This window comes from Poecilia latipinna, unplaced genomic scaffold (assembly GCF_001443285.1).
Source record: "Poecilia latipinna isolate Pla-1442-1.1 unplaced genomic scaffold, P_latipinna-1.0 Scaffold1888, whole genome shotgun sequence".
Classification (NCBI taxonomy): domain Eukaryota; kingdom Metazoa; phylum Chordata; class Actinopteri; order Cyprinodontiformes; family Poeciliidae; genus Poecilia; species Poecilia latipinna.
This window is the reverse complement of record NW_015114504.1, coordinates 108,602-122,601: the sequence shown is the minus strand read 5'-3', so window position 1 is coordinate 122,601 and position 14,000 is coordinate 108,602. Positions and strand designations below refer to the sequence as shown.

Genomic DNA, 14,000 nt, shown 5'->3' with positions numbered 1-14,000 from the left:
TTTGATTTCCATCGTTCTTAACCATCCACATAAATTGTCAGGCGCATTAAAGCTGTCCTCGACTGTTTCAGACAGAGAGAGGGGGCAGAGTGAGGGAGTGCGAGCTGGATTCAGACAGCCAGGGGAGGGGACAGGGCCGAGGAGAGAGAATAAACAAAGTAAGTGTTTTGCCTTCCATCAGTCTCCTGCAGTACTCAGCTTTATGAGTCCCTCTCTCCAAATGCCTCAGCCACAGCCCCCACTGCTGGCATTGATTTTCATATTACACTCTTTTATGTATTTATTTATTTCATATATTTCTTTTTAAACATCATCGATGAGCCGCAGGAGGACAGACGGGGCCTCTGGTGAGGTTAATTCTGAGCCTCAGCCCTATCCTCCTCTTTTGATGGCTTTAATGGAGGCTAAGGTGTCCCATGAGGATAAGCAAGCCCAGTGACATGGAGGGGGAAGAGAAAAATGTAGGGGGAGAAGATGAGTATGTAAGAAAAAGATCGAGAAGCAAATTTGATGAAAACCCAGTTTCTTTTGTTTGGTGGGACCAGAAAGTCAAAACGTAATGACGTGTTCAGGATATTTCAATAAACCTGACCGAGATAAAGCATTGCTATTGTCCTAGACTGGCAAGGTTTTTACAGGGAGGCATTTCCATCAAGAAAAGACAAACGAAAAGTATCCAAAACATCCAATAGGTTATTATTGTTTTATAGAAGTTGTGTATTTTTATTTTTTTTATTTTCTTTTCGGTGGTTTGAATCAGAGGGGGCAGGGTGAAGTTCCAGGCAAGTGAAGGACACTTCCTGGACATGTGAAGGGCAGGGAGTTTGGTGTCAGGCTAATCTGGCCGTGGGTGGCAGCGCTCACATAATGAATGGTTAAACTCACCTCTCCCTGCACACAGACAGATGCCTAAATCTGATTACGGCTGGCCCCAGATCCTTTTAAGAGGGGGCCTTTTCAGACACTCACCAGCAGGATAACCGCACACAAATACAAAGGGCAAATTCATGTGCAAGACTATGTCTAACCTACTTTCAAAAACACATTGATAAAGACTTTTTGTTTTCGATATGATGGCTTGTGTATTTGTAGGCCAACACCTTATTATAATTCTTAAAAGCTAAGCCATGTAGATGTCAGAATTTATCATTTACTATAATGTTTGGAGCACCTGAAACATGGCAGTCTTTATTCTTTACTCCGGAAGATATTTTCTGTCAACTACAATCTTTAATAAGATTATGATTTGCTCCTGCCTGCAAGGATTTTATATAGAACATACTGAACACCTTCAGCAGCTGAGTTATAAGTTTTGATGTGACCTATTGATGGCTTGGCTTATAACATATTTCAGTGCCATTATCTAAAAATTGTTCTACTGCCTAATAAACTTAGCATGTTGCTTTGAACAAGATTTGCCTGGGAATATTTGACTATAGTACTTAAAGACAACAGTACTTAAAACAGGTCATAACACAAAGAGATGGATCTGCACGATCCTCTTCATTGTCTTTCACTGTAAATGTCATATATATAATCTCACTAAGCTAATATATATATATTATTAATCCATCCATCCATTTTCTTTACACCCTTGTCCCTAGTGGGGTTGGGAGGGTTGCTGGTGCCTATCTCCAGCTATTGTTCCAGGCGAGAGGCGGGGTACACCCTGGACAGGTCGCCAGTCTGTCGCAGGGCAGCACAGAGACACACAATTATGCACACACACTCACACCTAGGGACAATTTCTAGAGTCATGTTTTTGGACTGTGGGAGGAAACCGGAGTACCCAGAGAAAACCCACGCATGCACAGGAAGAACATGCAAACTCCATGCAGAAAGACCGGGGCCGGGAATCAAACCCAGAACCTTCTTGCTGCAAGGCAACAGCTCTACCAACTGCGCCACCCATATATCATTAATATATATTAATACATTTGATGTAAGATGCATGAAATAATAAGGGAATCTCACTTTGCAGGAAAACGTTTGCTAAGATTTTTTTTTTTCCTTTGGAAGCTTTCATTGAATGTTTTAAACACAGTATCTTTAAAAACTGGATGCCACGCACAAACTGTGTAATTTATTGCACACAGAGTCTGATTTTTGATTTTTGGCTCTGTAGTAGCTGCTCCAGATTTACTTATGATGCCGTATAGGAGTATCATCTCTTCCATCCTGATCTGCATTCGGCTTTCTGATTAATGGCACCTACTTGTCATAACCCTATCTCTTGGAATCTGCATACCAATGATCCCAGGCCTTTATTGATTCCCCCTCATCCAAACCACACACACATTCATCCTCCCTCCCCCCAACCACTGTCATTATAAAAGTCAGCAGCTGCTGCATGCATTGATCATAAATCATAATTGCTTGTTCATTTTTCCCTACTTGTTTAATGTTGCTGTCAGGGACAGCAGGAGGAGAAAAGGCGGAGGCGGGAAGGGAAGAGAGGAAGAAAAGCCCAAAGAAAGTTTACTGCGACACAGAAAAATGAGCTAAGAAAAGAGAGCTACAGGAAAAATCACTGTAGTGAGACAAATTTGTAAGCCCATTCCACCTTGGTAGTTAGTTCCTAGAAAAACAAACTAAAATATTTTTGGTTGGCTTTACAAAACTAACTGTCAACAAAACCTATGTACTTATATCTGGACATCATGATGTCTTCTTGAGAGAGACTACAGGTTTAGTGAACTGCAATATTTATACTCTAAATTAGTTTATTTATTAACAGTGAATTTCAGCAAGTTGAATAATTTGGGCAGTATTTAAATTTTCTGAGAGTATGTTGTATGCATCAACATTTTTACATGTTGCAAATGAAGAATAGCAATATCTTTCTGTTTTTTGAATACATTGTAGAATGATTAAGCATCCAAACTTTACACTTATCATCTCACTTATGCTTGCTTTGGTACATATGTTAATGTCTGTAAAAAATCCATCAAATTTTATCACATTTCTATTTTACTTGTGTATTCTTATAAGGAGTCTTCAAAGGAGTCTTCATAATGAATAAATAAAAAATCTTGTCCTCCATTCTAGAGTTGGTCTAGAGTTGTCTCGAGTTGTCCAATCTTTATTAGCTGGATTAATCAGAAAATTGGTCAAGCTGTCCTACTGTGACCAGTCCAAGCATTCGGCATACCGAGAGCAGTTGTACTTCATCAGTACAGACAGAGCGTTGGCATGTTGTGGTACGATATGGAGCAACCTTATTCTTCTGTCATTGCAAAAGTTGTTGCATGTCATTTAGTTTTGTAGCAGTGACAATTATGTGCAATTTATAAATAGTGTCTCTAAGTTGTTGTGCTAGTGCTGTGTAGTTTTACTATATGTCCAAAAAAATATGTGGCGGGCTAGCTTAGCCCTGTTAGACACCAAACTCTGTTAATGCTAGAGCTTTATTTGCTTAGAGCCACAAGTTCAGAAAATGAACAAAGTATAATGAACCACTAGCTGTATAATTTGGTATTTCAAAAATACAGCGAAAAAGATTTGTAAATTTTTTTTTTTTTTTTTTACTGGCCTGAGTTAGAGTTACGGAGTTAGTTGTTTGACCTATCCTGTTCTTTTACTTAAAATAACAGAAACTGCTCCTTTAAGTTAAAATTATTATTTGGTCTCTTTGCTATTCTTTTTTTTTTCAAACAACTTAGGACTAGTTTCAGTGTTTCCTTTTTTCACAAGACTGCTTGCCTTCTTTTTATATCCCTCTAATTCACTTTCTCTTCCTTACATTCATCTTGCTTCACATCATTTGTGTGGTAGAAATGATAGATTAGTGGGACCTGAATTCAGCAAAACTGTAATCAGACTGATAGATCCATGCAGCTTCTAAGCATATTGCTCCCGCCTCCTCCCTCCCCATGAGCGCGATACACTAGCACTCTGAGCCGGGTCTCCTCTGCCACTATGGTACTTTATTGAGCTTTCTGCTGACATCCAGCCCAGCGTTTCTGTTTTGCAAGAGGAAACTTTGGATGACATGTAAAAGCAAAGGTTTGGTGCGACATGCTTCCATAATGGGATGGGAACAGGGGTGCAACGGAGACAGGAGAGCGAGGGGTGGGGGATGTTGACTGCAGGTAAGAGGGTCGGAGGGGGAGTGTCCGCTTCCAAAGCAAATAGAAGACAATCCAATTTCCTGTGATTCCATCAAGCTTCCGTCCTGAATCCAGGGGCATTAAAGTTTGCGGAGAATGACCCCCACAGTCATGCAAGAAGGCCTTAGGCTGCATTTGCACTGCCTACATATACTATAATCCTCTTCAAATATGCTCATAATCTGTTATTATTACTCTTTTTTTGTATGAGAAAGCTAAGAGATCATTGTGTTTTAAAAAATTAACATGGGAACTGTAATCCCTTTCACTTTAAATAAAGCTATGGAGTTAGGTGATTTAACACACTTCAGTTTTTACATTTCAGTCCCCATCTCACTGTTTTTGCTTTTGTTTGATGTGTACAAAAACAAGGAACTTTTTTTTAAAGAAGGTACATTTTGTATTTTCTAGGCACATAGTGCCATATTATAGCACAATCAGGTAACTATGTTACCATCAGTTATTATAGAAATGCAATTTGACACCTTGAAATTGGTCTTTATCTCTTTAAGAAGCTGCTACACTTTCCAACACGCCCTCTTCCGCCCATCATGACCTCAGTGCTCCTCCATGATGCCATTTACAACCATTCTTAGGAGTACTTACAATTCCCCCACGTGTTTGCTGACTGCTGCCACTAGTCTGTAGGAGCAGAGAGGGGAGAGTTGCAGGAGAGGGATGCTCTATGAGGCGGACTGCATGGAAATAGATGTTGCTTTGTTGGAGTATTCGTTTACGCACCCCTGATTGGTTACCATGGGAGATTCAAGGATGTCTCAAATTTTCATTAAAGAATCAAAGCTGAACTCCAGGTATATTTTTGATGAGGGAATAACATTATAACATGACATAAAGCTAAATAAAAAGTTGATTTGACATAATACCCTCTCCACTACCTTCAAAGTTTTATATTTATAACCAGATTTTTATGGCAGTTGCCATAAGAATCTTTATTTAAAAGCTGTATTTTTATGATACTTTTCTCAACTCTGCTTTACACACAGCAGAAAAATAAAATGGACAATTTGTGCGGAACATCTTAAGTTGTGATTTTTTTTTTTTTACCTGCAGACAGACAGCATTGCTGTCTTGGTTGAATCACAGCACTGATTTCCACGCTGGTGGCGATTCACATCTGTGTTCTGAAATCCACCCAGAGGAAATACCAAGCGCTAATCCAATAAGCAGGTCCCCAAAGTGCTGGTCCTGAGAGACCAAGAAAAGCACAGCAATGGTTTCACTATGCACCGACTCCCAGCCTCAGAAGGTGGGTGGAAAAGAGAGGGAGAGGACATGAAAGTGAAGAGGAAACGGAAAGGCAGAGTGAGAAAGGTGGATGTTAGGACTGAAGAAAAGTAGAAGGAACACAGTCACATGAAAAGAATTAAGACATTTTGAGACAGCACATGTGGTTTTCTAAAAATATTTTTAAAAATTGATATTTAATATCACTTTTAATAATGCTGGGGCGCTGTGTGTTGCACAGGTAGAGCAAGTACAGCATCCAGAGGGTAGAAGCCTCAACGCAGCCGTCCTGGGTTCAATTCCCGTCCCTAAGACCTTTGCTGCATGTCTTCCTCTCTTCTCTCTGCCTGTTTTCCTGTCTGTTTATTCCACTAAAGGCCTCTAGGACCAAAATAGATTTAGGAATTGTTGCAAATTTAAACCTCAAATTAAAACACATCAAGGCACATTTAGTTACTAGTGTGCTCCTCAACTCTAGATCCAATTGTCCAAAAGACTGAGACACGCAGGAACCACTGACACTTTTAAATCAGGACGGAAAACATTTTTTGTTTACTACGGGTTTTTCATAAATGTCAAAAAAGCTCTATCATTTTTGTCATGTCTTGGGTTTTTATCTTATTACCGCTTCTTTCTTCATATTGTGTGATGTATCAAACTTTTATGTAACGCTTTGCTTGTTTTTGATATACCAGGAGGTTGTTATTTCTGTTTGTTTGTTTTTTTTCTGCAACGTTTTTATTTGCATTCCCTTGGCGTAATGCGAATCAATTTGTCTTCCTGAGCATTTCAAAACACTGCTCAGTTCAAGCTCTTCATTTCTCAGACCAGTGGCAACAGTTTGATCCATTTGTCTCAGTTATGAGGTGCAAAGGCAGTCTGGAGTGGTGATTAAGAAGTGATTCTGCTGTTGATGTTGCCTGTCATATATTCTGCTTCATTATACCTGCGCACACACATATTTCCCCATCCTTGTCCCCAGTCAAACAATTCATACAAGAGTTACATCTCCACCTCTGACCCTTTGACCCCAAATGACATTTGTACTGTTATAAAGACACAGAGTCATCCTCGTCCACATGAGAGACCCTTTGTGGATTTTCTGCACACTTTCTGACACAGACTGTCACTTTTAGACTCTGCAGACCCAGACTCAGTTTGAGCAGCAATCTGCTGAAAAACGCAGCTTTGAATAGTAAGTGAGACCGTGACCTGTTCTTTTTATAGCAGGACAAAAGCAGCATATCTAACAGTAAACACAATCTTTAACTGTGACCTTTGCTTTAACAAGGTTAAGGCATGTTGATTTGGACAGCAACAAGACAATTCAAAGTGCTTTGTGTGATAAAAAAAAAAAAACCCACAAAACAATTAACAAACAAACAAAACAAAAAACAGTACAATGACAAAATTAAGAGAACACTTGATAACGTGCTGGAGATGTGTCCATGCAGAGACGTGTCTATAACATGCTGGATCTTGACTTCTAAGTGTGTCAGTAAGGCATCCGTCTATATGGGAAGGTGGACAAAGTGAGAATTTCAAGTTAATGTTAGCAGTAAACAGTAAATGGAGAGTATAACCAGAGAAAATAGAGTGAACAAAAGCAGTCAGTATGTCCTCCACTACAGACACTGACTGTTCAAAACTTTTTTTGCAATATGCAGTGCAAAGATGCAGCATCTCACCCTGATTATTCTCTGAATTTGCTCACTCTGGAGTATTTTATTGCTCCTCTGTCATGGGTCTGCTGAAGTAAACACTTGTTTTGCCTTTTTCAGGATAATGAAGGGCAGACAGCGCTACATTATGGTAAGGAGCCCCCCTTGTATTCATCTCTGCAATTGAAAAAACGTACATTGTCATGACTATGTTGTCTGCATGCGTCCTCCCTTTATGTACAGCAGCTTGTTTTTTGCCCACACACACGCACACACACACACACACACACACACACACACACACACACACCCTTTGCCCATATTTGTCTCAGATTTATCATATTTCTTCTAACTCTGCTCCATTCCTCATCTTAATTTTCAACACTTTTCTATTTTTTCACCAAGTCTCTGTGATTCTTCTCTGTTCTTTGGTTTGTATATGTGCCTCCTTAGCTGAGTGTGTGTGTGTCTGTGTGTGCACACTTTTCTCTGTGTGTGTGTAATAATCGCCAGACCTCCCAGAGGAAATCAGCAGTGGTCCTCAGACTCCCCTGACCCTCTCGTGCCCCAACACACGTGTCCCTGATGGGCGGTGCTCACGTCCTTTGAGCCTCTTTATGAGCGTACATGTGTGTATGAGCTGCTACACCATCTGTCCTCCGACGGCGTGGTGGCGTCGGAGCGGGCATGTTGCATCACCTACCAGCAGGCTACATACACACACATATACATGCACTCATCAGAGCAGCCCCTGAGGATGTGGTATAAAAAGATGACTAATAAACATAAGCGATGAACTCAAAGAGACAAATAGCAGAGAATGAAAATTCATTCCTACCTCTCTTTGCACAGGGCCGCAGTGGCTGGCAAGTGATTAATTGAGGGTTTACTGCTCACCATAAATTGTTCTCCTCCTCTACTGCTCCCCTGAGGGCTGGCCACTTTTTACGGCTCAAGGCCCAGCCGAGACACCCGCCACGTGCGCACTCGGCTGGCTGGATAAAATACTGTTTAGAGCAACAAGAGGAAAGCTGCAAGCAAAGCTGTAAAAAGCGGAAAAAAAGAAAAAAAAAAGAAAAAGCAGTCGAGCTCAGTCTGATTTGGCTGGTTCCCTGAGCTTTTAACACTTCATTCACCTCCGCATACATACGTGCCACTCACATTTGCTTACTTGCCCACATGCATTCCGATGTATCATCACATCTCGCGCATTTGGACTCCCACCAGCATCCAGGCCCGTCAGCCACCTCTGGGCTGCAGGTTAAAAGGCCTAGCTGTCAATCACCGCAGCTGCTGACATCAGCGAACGTGGCACAGCACAAAGTCTGCTTTTTAAAAGGAGCCTGCGATTGATACTGACAGAGAAGAGCACTCACAACAAGAGAGGGCTAGGGAGAGAGGGGAGGAGGTGGTGGGGCGGGGGGGTGCCACATGGTTTAGAGGTGCATCAGGAATGATGGGACTCACTAACTGGGTTAGGAAAGTGCAAGCTGTCCCTTCTCCTCTTTATTCTGCACTGAAACAGGGAGAGAGAGAGAAGACCCTTTTAGCGGGCCACATATTGCCAGTGGGGCAGAAATGAAGTGTTTGAAGGAGGCTCAGGTCCAGGCTAGTGTCACTGCAGGGTCTGCAGATAAGCTTTTCATTAACTTCAATCCTCTACATATGCTATATTAAACAATGCTAGCTGTTGAAAAGATATTTGGTAGGTTTACCTAAAGCAGATACCCATCACTAAAGAGGCATGTCTAACTTTATCATATCAATAGCTTAGCAAAACATATATGGTTAAATACTTGCTGAATAAAACATAGTACTCTTAAGTGTTAGTTAATTATATAAAAAGTAAAACAACCTATTCCTGGCAGGTTTATTGTTCCCTTCTATGCTTCTTGCTCATCTTTATTCCAACCAAATTTCTAAGAACAAAAGGAATGCACCAAATGTTTTAGTGCAACACTACTTTACTGTTATTTAAGGCATTAAGAGGCTTTATTGTGCAGTAAAACTGGACTCTACTTTTTCTCAGTATTACCTTTGTGTAATTATACAATGGAGATTTGTTCAGAATATTACATCTTTCTTGACTCCAACCGGTATTTTGTCCTAGCAAATTATCTGCAGGTCAGCCGTAACACGTTGGTAAATTAACAAGGTCAACAAAGCTGCAATGTTCTAACATGGCACCTGGGCCAGTCACAATAAACAATACATCAATTAATTGCATGATAAATTAAAAGAAACTCAATCATTTCCATTTGGTTTATTTGTCGTTTTCCTTTTTTCCCTCTCTTTTTTCTAAAACCTGACTGATAAAAGTCTTCAGTTTGGTGTTTGGGTCTCAACTATCCCTTTTTTCAAAAGATAATTTTGCTTACACAGACTTCATAATTGATGTCATTTGTTGTTTCTGTTGTTTTCTTTATTTGTTTTGGATATTTCAAATGTCTTCCAGTTCCAGTGTCTAAATGTTCATTAAAATTAAAATTGTATTGATCCATGAGAATGTGTTCTGGCATTATTATGCCATTATTGCTATTATGTTACTTGAAATTGGTCTCAAAACAACAATTTTATCGTTTATCGCAATGAGTCCTGGGACAATTTGTCGTCCTGCAAAATTTATCTTGACATGTTGCTAAAACATGCATGTTTTAGCAACATGTCTGTCTTAACACATACAGCTTGCGTGCTTTGTTCTCTGTTTTTATATGACTTGTTGATAATTCTCCATATCTCCATATTCCAGTTAGTCATGTATCGACACAGTTTACAGAAAAATTATTTTCTCCTTCATGAACTCAACACTTTGCTTTGAACACCTCCTCCTAGCCTCTGCTTCATTATGTCCTCTGTGTTTCCTAGCATCCGCCTGCGAGTTTGCTGACATTGTAGAGCTCCTCCTGAACAGCGGCGCTGACCCATCCATCAAAGACATGGAGGGCTCTCTTCCCGAGGAGGTCACTGAATCCAGCGCCATCTCCACACTCCTGCGCCAGTACACCGCTCCGAAAGGCTAGCTCATCCCTTTATAGTGCCATCCAAGTCTTCTCTCGTCTCTTCTCCACACATTTGTCCGGTATTCCCATTACTCGTCCTTGATCCTTGGAAAGACTCTCTAGGTTCTGCGGTTTGCAGATGTTTTGTTTTGTTGTTCTTTAGTTTTCAAGTTTTGAAGGTGAATCTGAAATCATGTTTAGCTCTTCTGGAGTTCATCTGTGAACATGTATGTCCCATCTGATAAGACAAAAACAGAGCATTGCATGTGTTTTCAGTTATTTGTAAAACTGTATGTTGATTGTACAGTAGAACTGGATAACATGATGGTTACTGCAAGACATTGTAGTAACCAGTAAAGATCTGTTGACAATAATTTTGCTGTACTGAGGGAAGCACTCCCAGAATAACTTCTGCTAAACAAGCATCTACGTGGACCATATGACAAATTAATAAACTGGATAACGTCTTGGAAACATTTTACTGAAATGATTTTGCATCATTTTGATGTGACGTATCTGGATTTATGAGAACTATTCAGTCTTTGGGAAAATACTTTTAGAACAATCCACAAAAATGAACAATACCACATAACGTATTATGAACATAATGTACTGCACCATACAGACACTTCATATCAACCCGTCTCCCAGCTGAAACCTGATAACCTGACACACTTGTATTCTACGTTCGTCCTCTCTGAGTTAGTTTATGATTCTGCTGTTGTATATTAAGGAATGCTTCATTCATTTCTAAGTTTTCATCATTAAAGTCTTAATTAAAGCTTCGCCTGGCCTCCGTCAGTTGCTCGGTCCTGTAAGCAGAAACAGTGGTCAGCTAATTCATTTCTGACAAAAGACGTTCTCAACACCTGGTAGATTTAGAGCTGGTATAGTTTACCAGCTATAGTTGAGAGAACAGATTAAGGTATTGGATACTGAAAAACTCCTGCCAAAAACACTGGTAGTGGAGCCAGAAGGTGCTTTAACATGGTATTAGTTTTAGGTTGTGCTTGAATTGCTTCAGAATGTCACATTAAAAGTGGTAAAAGTTTAAATAATAGATTTAAATTTATTTCTACACTTTTGAGACCAACTAAAAACCACTCCAACAGGTGTATGCTACATATATATTGTCTAGTGTTTATAATATTTTGCAGCTTTAATATACTCCTCATGTTTAAAAGTAACCAATTCATATCTAAAGTAAACTCATAAAACAACACAGTATGTTTTCAGCTCTGCCTCTGGACTATGATGTCATAGAGGAACGTATCTGGACATAACCAACACATGGTTGGAGTCTAAATCTCCTTTACTTGTCGTCAAGCCTCGGCTCAAACACACACAGATACACACTCTGAAAATACGCTAAACCTTGACCCAGATTTTTTAACTACACATTCATGAAGATCCCCCAGCAGATTTTCTGCACAGCACTTGAGACAAAGCTTAATCCTTGACTATCTAACGCACAAGTTCACTCTGACCCCATGCTCAACCCCCCTCTTTGCCCAGTGTCACACTGAAAATCTGCTGCGACTTAAGGTGTTAGATAACTATCAACATGTCTGGTGGGAAGCTGCCAGACCCTCAGCCATGGGTTGAACTGGATTGTACATACAGTAGTCTGCACAAAAAATGGATTGACGTCTTTTTTTTTTTTTTTCTTAAACTTGACTTCTTAAACAAGATTTGAAGGTTTTTTTGTCCACTATTTTTGTTTGATAATGTAGCATATTGTGCTGTATGTGTTAAAATAATTAGAAAAGTGGAAACTAAAACAAGACGAAAAGCCTGAGACAGAAAAAGAGTTTCTGAAAGTTATGTATTTAAAAAATATCCGGGTAAAATCTAGAAAAACAGCCTGTGAGAGGTGCATTTTTTCAGCGTTACTCGTTAGTCTGCCTGGTAAAACCCTACCACTTGTTTTACACTTTTTCTTCATATAGATGTTCTGATGTACCTCTATATAACAGCTGCTGCATCATGAGGACTAAGGAACACAGTACAGTGATTCACTCTACAAACATGATCCCTAAGGAAGAGTTGCAAGAAGAAACGGTACATGAAAAAGTTGTGGAAGAAATACTCTTTAACCTACATGCAAAACCCTGTGTTTGGTGGAAAGATAGCATTTGACATGCGTATGTGTGCGGCAGCATCAGGGTTTTTCAGTAGGGACACAAAAGCTGCCAAAAATAAATGAGAAAATAAATAGAGATACCTGGTGTCCCTCGCCTCAGTGCATTATAAACATGGCAGACATCCTGGTTTTTACTTCACATCAATTTATATCTTGATTAATATCTTGATAAAGACCAATTAAAATGCTAGCTTAGTGGCACTTCTCACACAAACGGGTTTCTGAACTAGTCCCTCCTTCGTTGCTGTCTGGATTAGTAAACTATAGGAAAAAATAAAGACTCCATCAGTCTTAGTATTTCATACAGATCTGTTCAATGTGAAATCAAGGTTTGATCAGTTTAGATAGTTTACACTTTAAGTAAATGCTTCCTTAAAAACAGACCACCTCCAGTGCCATTAGACATCGCATCCACACTTTCCTACAGTGTTTACATTGTGCACAACACAGGGCGACACCTGCTACTGCAAATGCACAGAAACCTTGTTCTGTAACAGCAAGTAAGGGATATCACCCTGTGCAGTGAGCTATATGGCCAATATGAAAATCCACAATCGATTGAATCTGTTTACTTTCAGTGTATGGGCAGCCTCAGATTACTGGAATGGCTCAAATGAATTAATCATCAGGGGAGCTGATGTTTTGGTAGCATTAGTTTTACTTCTAATCAAACACTCTGGTTCCTTAGAACTGGTGTTGTTTTTCTGAATGTATTATTATTATTATTTGCATTTGTGAAATCCAACCAAAGTATCTTCAACTCCAGTATGAGATTTATAGAACAGGATTTGTTTTCATGAACCCTACGTAAGCTGAGATCAAAAGCTTTTGAGTATTCAAGGCAAGTCTGGGATGTGATGATCTACAATCCCACAAAGAGGAGAGGAGGCCATTTCACTGTTATAAATTCCATCCACATGCAGCCATTAGGCTGCTGGTGTTCCTCTGGAGCTTGTTTTGGTCTCACTGTTGTCTCCTTGTTGCTTCCTGAACCTCGGTTACATTGGATAGAGGTAAGAGAGGTTGACGGCAGTCATACTTCCCCCCCCCTCCGGGTTGTCTGCAAGACTGTGACACTAAGCCCATTATGCTTCCATTATGGAGCTTCAATTTTCCTTTGAGCTTTTCACTTGTGACACTGCAGCTCCCTCCCTCTGCAAGCCTCAGACTCACATGCACCACAACCGCTCTGTAAGCAGCCCTTCTGAATATTTATGCTGTTTCTTTACAGGTGAAAAGTAATAAAGTAGGATCAGGAGCAGTTTAAGATGTACTTCACTTTAGTGCTTCATAAAGCCTTTTTTTAATCTTCTTTAGAGTTTATCTAGAAATAGAAAACAAGGTAACATTTTTAATAACCAAGAAAGATTCAAACATAAAAAATCTACAATGTCTTTTTGTAAGACATTGTTTTTATTAGTTTAGTAAAATTAGGATTCAACCCACCATGTTATGAACTCAGCTTACTAAGTCAGAAGAAAGAGAATCAAATATTCTCTCTTAATGATGATAATAAAAGTTGTAACGATGTAATAATTTTATTTATTCAACTGCAAAGCCAGAGTATTTCTTAAAATGACATTTAAGTTGTAGATCTATGCAAAGATTTGTTTATTTTACCGCTTATTTTCTGTTTTAAACTAGAACTTAATGTCATTATGGAAGATGTACTTCAAGAAAATGTGCAATCATATCACTGTAACTGCAAACATATTTAAAAAAGAGACCAACACTAAACTCTTTGGGCATCACACAAACTACTGCACAAACTGAACCCTGCTAACATTAATCTCATGTAAAAACATGGCAGTGGCAGCATTATGCTGTGGGGATGAATTTCTTC

At 39.6% G+C, this 14,000-nt stretch overlaps 1 long non-coding RNA gene across 1 annotated transcript; it reads left to right on the top strand.

The window, feature by feature from the left end:
* Positions 1-5,541: 5,541 nt before the first annotated feature.
* Positions 5,542-10,799, top strand: LOC106934965 (uncharacterized). The gene is made up of 2 exons (XR_001421806.1): positions 5,542-7,166; positions 9,881-10,799. It is a non-coding gene; the product is annotated as an uncharacterized LOC106934965 (long non-coding RNA).
* The last annotated feature ends 3,201 nt before the right edge of the window (positions 10,800-14,000 follow it).